The sequence below is a fragment of the Canis lupus genome, chromosome 1 (assembly GCF_003254725.2).
Source record: "Canis lupus dingo isolate Sandy chromosome 1, ASM325472v2, whole genome shotgun sequence".
In the NCBI taxonomy this organism is placed as follows: Eukaryota; Metazoa; Chordata; class Mammalia; order Carnivora; family Canidae; genus Canis; species Canis lupus.
In genome coordinates, this window is record NC_064243.1 from 45,675,172 (window position 1) to 45,687,775 (window position 12,604).

The 12,604-nt window shown below is 40.4% G+C and overlaps 1 long non-coding RNA gene across 1 annotated transcript; it reads left to right on the forward strand.

The window, feature by feature from the left end:
• The first annotated feature begins 899 nt into the window (after nt 1-899).
• LOC125755229 (uncharacterized) lies at nt 900-9,796 on the forward strand. Its single transcript, XR_007411116.1, has 3 exons — nt 900-979; nt 1,374-1,530; nt 9,204-9,796. It is a non-coding gene; the product is annotated as an uncharacterized LOC125755229 (long non-coding RNA).
• The last annotated feature ends 2,808 nt before the right edge of the window (nt 9,797-12,604 follow it).

The following is a 12,604-nucleotide window of genomic DNA, read 5'->3' on the forward strand; positions in this document are numbered from 1 at the left end:
ATGAGTGGGTGGGCATCAAGCCCCATCTTCGTTTATTAACTGCCCAGCTTTTTCTAATGGTCTACTAAGTTTTATACAGATAACTTTAAATCCATGCAAGAAATTCTTCAATACCATGTGTTCAGAATGGTACCAGGGACTCCTAGGGGACCTGAAATAAATAAAAATAAATAAAATAAAAGACAAGGTCTCGGCCCCTGGCACTATCAGCAAGGGAGGCTCACAGTTGGTGGTTGGGGGCCGTAGGAGTGAGCTAAGGCACGTGGTTTCCCACGTTCTGCCTGTGTAAACTGATTCACTTCTGTGGATTAAGAACCACTCTCTTTATGTAATCATTTCTAAGGACTGCAGAACCATGGTGTAAATCACTTTCTGGGTATATATCATATGGTAAAGAAGGGGAGGGAGGCAGGAAATAGATGCAGAATAATCTTCAGGAAAGGTAGAAAAAAATAAGCAAAATAGAAAGTGAGTAATCAGGTTAAGAATTTGTGTGAAGACCGTCTGGGAAAGATTTGCAGTGGAATGCCCCATTTCCTTCCCCACTGAGGGCTACCTTTATTACTTTTCTCAGTAGGATGCATATTTTTACAAATTTTTGTCTACTAACCACACAACATTTATTGCTTGCTGATTAATTTGCTTCATCATTTGTGTTCACTGATGACATGCAGAATTGTCAATTGGAGGTTTTAATCATCACAGACTAACATATTATCAGTACAACTGATTTAAAATGACCCCCTCCCCCAAAAAATGGTGACTTCATCGTTAATAATCACAGCCTCACGGCAGAGAACCACTGATTTTTGAAATATTGAAAATAGCCCAGAAGTCCAATTATTATTTCAAAATGCTGAGGGATGTGAGGACCCCAGGTTAGACCTCATTGTGGTGAGGTCTGGAATAGCCAAGAATACCAGAGAGCATGGACACATGGAGAACAGACACAGCCAGCAGGCAGCTGGGCTTGAACATGGTAAATTTGCTCAGGGGAAGATGCTACGAGTCCCCTGGAAAGCCTCACAGTTGCTGGGGGCCATTGGCCAATGCTGGGAGGCTGAGAAAGTCTGGGGAGAGGCAGATGGCCGCCCTACATGGACTTGGGTTCCAGTTCCCAATTTCTCCCCAAATCTATCTTTCATTACCTTTCCTGGGGTTACTTGGCTAACCACATTTTTAAGAATTGTGTTTGTTTGGGTTTTAAAGGCACAGTAGCTTATCTCTATTTCTCTGGAGACTAAATTATATGAGATTGCCATTATTATTTTTGAATTTGAACTCCCTGTGTTCTTACTCTGGACTCCATTGTACCCTGTATACTACAAAGGGAAAAAAGAAAAAGAAAATCTTGTTTGTCTTTCTACCCACAGCAGCTTCACGAGCCAGACTCTAAGTGAAGTGCAGAGTCTGGCATGAAGAGGAATGAAGACTGTACTCGGCTGGCGGCCATCATGGGCCAGCAGTGCTTGCTGGAAGCACGGATTGAAGGGGAGCTGCTCGAGTAGTAGAAGTGCAAGCCTTCTCCAGGTAAAGCCTGTGGGTACAGAAGCTTCTAGACTAGGAATTGGGTTTAATCTACAATTAAATCACCACTTCAGCAGGCATTTCCCAAGGAGTATCTCATAACATGTTAGAGGAGAAGCCTCCTGGTAAACGGCTAGCATTCTTTCACTTTGTTTAAGCCAGCAATTCTCAAGGTAATTTAACCACAGAAATCTTCTGTGCAACATGTATTAAGACCCCTCACATCCTATTAACTCAATGGAAACTGTGAGCAGAGAGTTTAGAATGTGGAAAATCCTCCTGCTGGCTAAGTGGCAATTGCAAAGCTGAGACCAGAAATACCGATTTACAAACTCACAGGATTCACAGAAAGAGATACAAACACTCCAAGAAAAGAATTCAGAAGATCAGAAGTTTAAATTCTCTATGTTATTTGGATATGCTAAAAGGATGTGTGGGGATGGAGAGAAGGGGGAAAGGCAGAGAAGAAACTGTCAAAGAGAGTGTTTTAGCTTCCTGTGGCCACTGTAACAAATTACCACAAACTGGATGGCTTACACCAAGGGAAATGTATTTTCTCAGTTGTGCAGCTCGGAAGCCCCAGATCAGTATCATGAGACTGAAATCAAGGTTGTCAGCAGGGCTACATTCCTTCTGGGGGCTCTAGAAATTCCTTCCTTGTCCCTTTCAGCCTCTGGTGGCTACTGGCACTCATTGGTTTGTGGGTGCATCATACCAATCTCAAAACCAATACTTTCAAATATCTCTTTGCTTTGTCTTCACAGCACCATCTCCTCTGTGTGTCCGTGTGCAATCTTCCTTTGCCTCTCCTATAAGGATGCTTGTGATTGTATTTTAGGCCTCACATGGATAATCCAGGACAATCTATCTCAAGATTTTAACTTAGTCACAACTGCAAAAATTCTTTTTTTGTTTGTTTTTACTATATGTATATAAGTATATATATATACACATATATATATATACATACATACAATGTATTCACACACATATGTATATGTTTTTGTCATATAAGATTACATCCACATGTTCCAGGAATTAGAAAATAGGTAACTTTCTAGGGCCATTTCTCAGCCAACCACAGAGGGTAAGGAAATAATTTGAAAATCAAGGAGAAAGAAATTTTTGAGGAGTGTGATCAAGGTTGTTAATGGTGCAGACATAACAAGGAAGAGGGGAATTTAACAAGCGGTTGGGATTGGGGGGTCACTGCACATGTCTTCTGCTACCTTTCTGAGCTACCCAGACATATATCACCCTTTCTATGAGTGAGCATGTGAGTATCAAGCCATGCCTCATCATTGAATCACTACCCTGGCTATTTAATGGTATGCTAAGTTCTATACAGACACTGGTGGCCAGAACCCATCCAGCCACATGACAGAGCAGGGAGAAGAAATGGGAGACCAAAAAGTATAAACACAGAGATCCTTTCACATTCTCCTTTCAACTTAACAATTGCAACCCATAGCTAAATTATATTTCATAAGTGTATATGTGCTGGTATAAGTTTCAAGTAGTATTTTTTAATATGAAAAGAAAATAGCTCATTAGAATTTGTGTTTTGCTTTTTTTACACTTGTGCATGTCTCTTGAATAATATTTTTCCAATACCTATTGCTCTCAATAAGGAAGAAAGTTTTCCATCCTCTAATTTATTTTTCTCAGTCTACAGTTCTCTTACCTTCCTCCTTTTTTTTCTCTTCATACTGCTCTGTGTTTCCCACTCAACCTGGCCTTCTTCATTTATCTCCCAACAGGAACCTTGAAGATGGGAAGGTCTAGCCCCCATCTAAGCACAGTTAAGAAGAGTCATGAGCATAGCCAAAAGGACAGGCCATGCAAGAATAATAAATATTTCATTATATTTATGTTAGAAAGACTAAAATCAGTGAGAAATAGGAAGAAAAATCATTTTAAAAATAGTTGGCACCAATCCCATATATACATGCATCATCAAGTATGTTGAGAAATGACAGAATTAGCTATAAAATAATAATAGTTATAGTAAAAATAATATTTTGTGATAATAAAAATAACATTTTGGTCTCAAGAACTCATGTTTTTGTTTTGGTTTTGTTTTCCAGAAAGATATACATTTAAAGGAAATGAGAAATTAGTGATATCCTAATGTCCAATGTATTTTATTTCAGAAATGTCTTATGAGACCTGAGAGGTTAAGGGCCTTGGAATCCCAAATCTTTTGGAACAGAGAAAAGGAGAGTTTATAGGGAAATCTACAGTTATGTGCCTTTAAGTGTTTATAGCAGCTTTATTCACAATACCTCAAATTGGAAACAACCCAAATGTCCATCAAATGGTAAATGGATAAACAAATTGTGGTTCATCCATGCAATCAAAAACTACTCAGTAAACAAAAAGAAATAAGCCACTGATATACACAACACGGGATGAGCTCAGAACATTATGCTGAGTGAAAGAAGCCTGACTCGAAAGTATACATTTGGTATGATTTCACTTGCAGAATGGGTAGGAAAAATAAATGTAATCTATACTGACAGGAAACGTATCAGCATTTACTTGTGGCCAGGAGTTTGGAAGCACGGACCAGAACAAACTTTTTCAGAATGGTGAAAATGTCCTATATCTTGATGTGTTTGGTGGTTAGGTGCATGTATAAGTTTGTCAAGGCACATTAAGTATGATTAAAATGGGTGTGTTTTATTATATACTAATTGTACCTCAATAATACTGATTTTTACGGTTTTGTCTTCTATCTCCGGGTTACACCCTTAGAAGATTATTAACCTGTGTTTCCTCTGTTTTGGAAATGGTGAAGTAGGTTGACTACCCAGAGTCTAACTGGGCTGAAAGAGCAAATACTGCACCCCTAGGGTCCTGAGGAAGATAGAACAATCCAAATAGCGCTCTTCCTGAGACTGAAAGAGCTTTGCTGACTGAGGGGCCAGTGCATCCAAAAATCATCACAAGTGGCCAAGATAGAGGCAAGAACTTAAAACATCCATGAAATAGGGGAAAGGAGAATCAGAAAATTGTTATTTTCACAGAAATAGCAATAATAATCATTCATGACAACAATAACAAAATACTGATCAGTCCCATCTAAACCCTTGTGTCAATTTGTTTCAACATTGCAGTGATCTGTACAACTTTAAAAAAAACTCTGTTGCTACAAAGACACCTAGAAATAATGAATTCAACATAGAAAGCATTCCTTTAATGCGAAGTTGAACTTATGAGATAATAAGAAAAATTCTCAGGGGCAAATAAGAAGTAAGAAATGGAAAATGAGTGGTGGTTGGCCTCAATGTGAGTTTTATTGCCTAAGCAAGGACAGAAGATGAGGGCTTGTGGCTATATGACGTAGGGAATGTAACCAGAGACACATACATGAACCAAAGACCCTAAATGGATGGCATGATCAATGGAAGAGGGCTTGCGCATTGACACAGGTTTTTCCCTTTGGAGTTCAGACTATGAGAGCTTAGCATGTAGGATGCTTTCCTAGGGAGTACTCTTGGAATCAACACCTGTAGGCTGAGGGACAGAAGCAGGGCAGCATGAGGGAATCTGTGGTAATGGTATAGTAAGTATCTTGACTGTGATGTCATTACATGAAGCTATATACATGATAAAAATTGAAAGAGAGAAAGAAATGAGTGCATGTGACATGGAGAAATCCAATAAATTTTGTGTATTGTATTAATGGCTAATTCCCTGGTATCCATACTATATTATCAATATGCAAGATGTTCCCAACGGGGGAAGCTGGGTGAAGAGGATGCATGAAACCTCCCTGTACTATCTTTGTAACTTCCTGATAATCTATAATTATTTAAAATGGCAGCATAGCAAAAAAAAAAAAAAATAATAATGGAATGCTTAGAATAGAAAACATAATTGATTTACCATTAGTACCCTCACTGAAGGAATCTCTAGTAGATGTGTTTCAAGAAAAAGGAAAATTGTCTCAGGGGGGAGAAAAGGAATTGTAAATAAGGAGATTTCATAATTCACATTTCAACAAGAGTTGGCTATTTAAAAGGATAACAATAATGCCATCTAATTTTAAGTAGTAAAATAAGGTAGAAATGAACCACTATAATAACATGTAAGTTGGGAAAAGTTTTATCCAAAATAAAATGCTTAAGTTCCACATCACTCAAGAGGAAGCTCGAGGTATTCATAATTAATTTTAGATTTTGTTAGCTCAATTTATGTATGTTAATACTGTAGAGAAATGTGAACACATCAAAGGAAGATAGAAAAGGAGGGAAAATGAAGAGTAAAAAGAGAAAGTCAATAGAAATAAAGCCAAAAGTTCACAATGAATGTAAATGGAATAAATTTTCCAGTTAAAGACTGGATCAGATTATCGTAAAAAAACAAAAATAAGAAAAGAAACTCCAGGTATGTTCTATTTATAGAAGTCTCAACTGAAACATAGAAAGTTTAGGAGGGGGAAAGGAAAATATTAATCAAATAAAGCACCCATATCAAAATTAGGCAACAGATTTTAAGGCAAGTCTTAAAACTATCAATATTGTTTGCATCTGTGAAAAACTTAAAGCAACCTAAATGTTCATTGATAATAAGATTAATAAATTGTGATGGATTTATTTGATGGAATACTATACAGTCACTAAAATCAACAAAACAGCACGACATATATTAGTGGCAGACAAATCTCAAAAGCAAAATGGCAGGGAAGAACAACATCAAATTGTGTTAAAATAAATTTAAGTATGATAGGAGTCCCTGGGTGATGCAGTTGGTTCGGTGTCCAACTCTTGGTTTCAGCTCATATCATGATCTCAGGGTTTTGCGGATGGAACTCTGCGTCACACTCCTGGCTCAGAGAGGAGTCTGCTGGAGTTTCTCTCTCTCAAATAAATAAATAAATAAATAAATAAATAAATGATAAATCTTTAAAAAACAAATACATAAATTTAAGTATGACATTTTTAATATAAAGTTTAAAAGCAAGTAATAACTTTTTTTTTCAGCTTGCTACATTTCCAGTGGTGTTTGGCTTGCCTATAGCTTCATGCCCATGGCAACTATGATTGTAATTCCCTAATCCATATCTCTATAAGGATAGGGGAAGGTTTTTGAATAGCCCGAGACTGGGCCAACTGAACTAAATGGTCACAATGGTGAGGGATGGAGCATCGCAGCACCGAATAAAACTGCTCACATTTTAAGTGGACAGTGTCGCTTAGAATAAGGGTTCCCTTGGAGCCATTTCAGCAAGCGCTTGTGCTTGAAGAGAAGCAATCAGGAAAAAAAAAATAATTCTTTTGGGAAAGGCAGCGTCTGAGAAGCAAGGTCACAAGCAGCAAGCTCAGCAAATGATAGAAAACACATGTTCAAAATTTTTAGTGAACTATTTCACCAGCATTGGACCATGTATAGACACTTCCACAGATAAAATCACTATAGCTTATGAAATAGTCTATGAATTAAAAAGAAAGACGTGTGATATAAAATGTAGATTTGAAGATTTTTTTTTAAATTAGGGAATGCGTATAAAACTTGGGGTACAATGGGCACATGTCTTCAGTTACTTCTCCCTGTCAAAGCATCTTCCTTAGAACCCCCTGCACTTGTGCATGATGGCATTTACCACCCCCTTCTTTGAATCGCCACCTGTGCATCCAGAACGGTCATTCACATTTCACTGAAAAACGCTAAAAACTGGCTACACAGAGATATGGCCAGTTGGAGGCAAATGTGAAAGCAAGACCATAAATCTTCCAATTGTTACAAAAGGATACAGAATCTTGGTTCCCAGGACTTAGAGACATAGTTCTCTATTCAGTGCTCCTGCAAGGCAGCCAGGAGCTTCTCATTCCATCCCCTTGTTACCATTAGAGCTGATCTCACCCTCGCCAGAGACGCTGACGGCTGTGTTTGATCCAGGGCACAGGGGACGTTAGATCTTTCAGGATGATTCATATGCCAGGGGCTCATCTACTTGCCGTGGGTAATTCCAGCCTGTTTCACATTTGAATATGACAACTCCATCCCATAATTAGAAGGAGAGATTAGAGTGAATCAAGTAGTTATGATTAATAATAACTCTATCGATGCTATTAGGTCTTTATTTTCTTTGGCTCTTACTAAAATATGTTTGAGTGAAAAAGGCTCTGGATATGGCTCTCCCTTCTCCATACCTCACCCTTCTATCTGTCCCGCTTTAAATATAACCGTGGAAAGAAAATCCTGTACAGGAGTCTATTTTAGAATGTAGGTTCTCCAGGGACTCTCGCCTAATTCCTGTCTTTTAAAGAATGTTAAGTAATTGTGTAATTTAACCAGTAACCTGCTGGACACAGGAACCTGAGTTTCAACAAGTGTCAGATTCATTTATTTCTGCCTTCCGCCGGAGTCCGGCTCCTCCTTCTGCACTTCGGCCTTCAGTTGATGCCTCCAGCACCCACTGGGGCTCTCAAATCAGGTCTGGCTGTCACCTAGACCCTCCCCCTCCCTCCCATCCCATTCCCAATCAACCTCCCAGCACCAAAATGCTTGCCTCTTCCACCTCCTCCCTCCTCCCCAGCCCCACTTCATTTCCTCCTCTGCCTTCTGAAGTATTACAAAGGCCTCTTCAGCATCTTCTCTCTTTTAGTGTCCTCTTAAATCCTAATTCTATATGACCAGGAGTAAACTATCTGCGATGAAAGTCTGCCTGTGTTGCTTGCCTTATGAAATCCTTCGGTGGCTTCTACTGCCTGCAGGATGAATTGTAAACTCCTTCCATGGATAGGACTGGGTCTTTATCACCTGGCCCAGCCAGAGACTCCAGCCCCATTCCAGACCTTGCATTTTTCTACCTTTTCAAAACCAAATCATTCATAATGGTACCAGTGCAACTGGGACTTTGTCCCCCCTTGTCACTCCCCCTGAAATGCTCCCTCTTGCCTGAATTGTTCTCCTCACGCTGTCATCTTTCAAGACAAGACTCAGGTGTCCTGGCCCCCAGGAGTATGACCATGTGGGCTGGTCAGGGGCTCTGCCTCCCACCCACATTGTGTGGACGGGGAGGGACATGGGGCGCCGTCAGGGACTTATTACATGGAAACCATCTGTCTACCGAAGTGATATCCCATAGTGTAAGTTTTTCATCTAGTTCCACCCACTAACTAGACTGTTTAGGAAGAATAACAGGTTTTACATAAATACATGACTGGCATTCCTTTCGGCCATCCAAGTATATTTTATTTGCACAAAAGGCTAATCACCTGCCCATCGGGGTCTTCTGTTCCACGTGTAGGAAGAACTAATAGGAATCGGGCACTTCGCACTGAAGGCAACATGGGTCCTCAGCCCCCTCCTCCCCAATGCCTCTCACATTTCAGTGTCTCAAAGCAGGTGGAGGTGGAGAAGGGAAGAAAACAGTCGAAATGAAAATGGTTAAGTTAATTAATTGCGAGCTTGCTTGTAGGACCAGCACGTTTATTTAATCAGTTGCCTAGTAACCCTGCCTGTGTATGATGTGAATCTGATCAGCCTGCCCTGGAGCAAACGATGGGCCATTCTTTCTACCAGCCACCAGTGCTCTCGCCCTGCTTTCATGTGCTTTGGGGTTTGGAAACCCCAAATTCCTCTCGTGCCCCAGAGCAGGGAGGTTGGGAGGTGGGAACACATTTTTATCATCTTCTCCTTTGTCCTGTCCGTCTCTGTCTCCACAGACTCCACAGCCCAGGGAATGAAGGTCTTTGCTTGTACGTGACCTTTCAGCTGGTGAATCATATGACAAGAAAAAATGGCCTGCACTCGCCTTCCTTCTGGAGTGATCTACACGCCAGGCGCCCAGAAGAGCTGGGGAGCTCTCAAAACGGTTGCCCTTTCTGTACCCACGTCGCTAAACAAGCAACATTGCACACACCACGCTGGGAACAGAGGTTGGGGCCTCTGCTCCAGGCAGAACAGAGAAGGCGAGACAAAGAGGGGACTCTGGCCTGTTGGTTGGGTGTCCTGTGAGCGTTTCTGGGTGACCTTAAAAGGGGAGTGAGAATAGATGCTGAGTTTAATCACGCAAGACCAGCTCAAGACAAACTGTGCAGTTTTGTTTCCTGTCTGAAAAAAAAAAAAAAATAACTCATGTACTGACAGGCAACTGAGCGCTTAGCACTCCTTTGGTGCTAGATTTATTGGAGGATTTGACGACAAGAATTTGCTTGTAGCTTTTCACCTCCCTTGTGCTCTCTTCTCTTGGCTGGTCGTTTTGAACACCCCTCCCCCATCTTTATCCCCTACCATTCCTGTTCTTAAGCCAAATAAAAAGGAAACATCAATGAAACAAAGACCCGTGTTTCTGCTTTGACACACCATGACCACATTTTTATACTATTATGAGGTGGGTTTTTTTTTTCCTTCTATTTGTCAGTCTCTGTGGATAAAAGACTCCATCTTCCATAAAGAATTCCCACCAGAAATCTTTATAAACCCTCCATCAGAGAGACACTCTGCCATCGTGCTGTGCAAAAGCTAATCTAATTAAGACAGGATCTGCTAAATTTAATAGCCTGCTATGAATTTTTACAGACATCTGGTAGCTGGAAGTTGGAGCAGCTCTAACATATAAAATTCACATTGTCCAGATGACCAATATCAGGGTCAAATATTTTCCTTCTTTTGGGATCTCGTACTGTTTCGTGTGGCTGCTGTTTTCAAGCCATGATATCCTACAGGTAAATGCACTGGAAAAGAGATTGAGAATTGAAATTTCTAAGCCTCAGCCTCCATCTGCAAAATGAAAGCAGTGGTACTTCTATCCTGAGATAGTTTCATGAGTAAATTTGAAAATGAATACACAGGGCCAGCTTCATGGGTGTGTAACACATTCGGTCACACAACGCCCTGTGTTAGCATACCCCTTGGTTGGTATAATGCTTTGCTGTCTTATCTTAAATTCCTAATTTTTGAGCAAGGGGAATCTGAAGTTTGTATTTTACTTTGGACCCTACAAATTATGTAGTTGGTCCTGTGTACGTAAAATTCTTTTCAGGATGCCTATTGCATAGTAGGTACCATTATTTATATTGTAAAATAATTATTACAAGCCTCTCCTCCCCAACCTATCCTCTAGTATAAAATTATGAAATTCAAGCTAATAGGTTTTCTCCTGCTTCCAAGCAGGATAACTTCTTGACCTGTTGTCCTAAGAACCCCTACCACTACTATCCCCAACAAGGTCCATATCTATTTGTAGGACATGGAAAACACTCTAACATAAAAGTTAATATATGCTTGTATGTGCAAAAATTACCCTTTATACAGAACTCATAACTAATAACACGATTTTCTCTGAAGTAGAGAACTGCTAGTAGGGATTGGTTTCTGGAGGGGGACCTAATTTCCACTTCATTTTCTCTTTCTTGTTTTTGTTTTGCCATATGTTAAGTTTTACCCTAAAAATAACAAAATCTATTTTTGTTTTACTTACATCCCAACAACCCTATCTATACACATATATAAATATACATTCAACTCCTAACTTTTGTTGTCGGAAAATACAGATCTGGGTACGCATAACTTCCTCAATATCCAACCAATTGTCCAGAGTTGTAGAGGCATGAGCTCCATTCCGGACCAAGCCAGTAGTTGATCCTTGATGAGGTGAAGGGGGTTCGCCTCTCTTCACCATGTAGTCCATAGCCCACGCCCACGGGGAAAACAATAGGGATGCCACAGTTCTTGCACTAGAGACTTTACTTCCACGTCTCCTGGGCCCCAGGAAGCATGTGTACTCACAGACAACTTTCTGTACTGAAGGAAAACAAAGAGAAGTATAGTAACCCATTAAAAAAACGTATGTTCTGACAATATTTTGCTCTGGGGCTGCTGAGAAACATAGTATCTAACAGGCTTTGAAGTGAGACGGAGAATCGCTGTGAAATGAGAGTTTTCTCAAAGTATTCGAACGAAGGAGCTATTGTTCTTCCTCCACCAGAGCACAGGATGAATGACCTTGGGCAATGGCAAACGATACACATACAGTATCAGCCTGGATAATTACCAACTTAATAATGAAGCATGTGGTCTGAATTAGGGTTCAGCATTTCTGTTGAATTCTGTGGGACACCCAGGGGTGACTTGTGGGCAAAGGTCACGCTGACTAGCCAATTCTCAAAATTCCAGTGAAAGAAATTCCCCACCTCTTTTTTTTGTCCAGAGTTCCACTCTCCTACAATAAAATCCAAGATAGCATCCTCAATGGAGAAACAAAATCCCTCCAGCATCACTGTATTCCACATTCCTCTGGGGGAGCTAGTTATATAAAGCAAACACCAAGCAAACAAACTAAGAGAAGAAGAGAATGTCTGCTCAACCTGTTGTGTGTCACGAATTCTCTGCCTTTTCTAACAAAACTGTAAGAGAAGATATTTGACTCTTTTCCTGCTCATTCTCTTGCTGCTTCTCAACTCTCGTCTGTGGGGGACCAGAACACAATTTGTGTGCCCTAGAAAACAGCCACACGAGGTTGGGAAGGCACCTACAAGGGATGGTGCACCCATGGCAGTCAATGGATGTTAAAAAAAATTAAGATCGAGGTCACCTCCTGCCTTTCCCAACTCCCCACCCCAGCCCCAGCCCCTTCACAATTCCAGTTTCAAAAAAAAAGAAAAGAAAAGAAAGAAAATCCTATCCGATGTAAACTATATCTGCTGTTCTAGCTGACAGGTTCTGGAATTAAGCTGAGCTCACATAAAGTTGATTGTTTGTGTGTCTGAGGTGACACCTGGCAGTCTGTAACTGTTCTGTGCTTCATTTGGCTTAACGTTTGCCTTTCCTTTCCAGCGGTGCCTGGGAAAGAGGATAATAGGTATTTCTTAAATGAATAAATCAAGAGGAACATTGGTTTTGTTCCCTTGTGTTCTAAGAGGCCTAAGGTACTTTTATCTCCATGCCCCATCTGTTCCTGCCTGGCCCTGCCTGTAGCTTGTCAGAAAAGGTGTTAACTACTTTCTTAGCTTCTTCCTAAAGAGAAATGTTTTAGTGAGTTTGGGCCATAGTGGGGAGGGTAGGTGTAGTGTAACAGTGAAGGGCAAGGATGCTAAGCCAGATTCTCTGCAGAAGTAGCCCTACC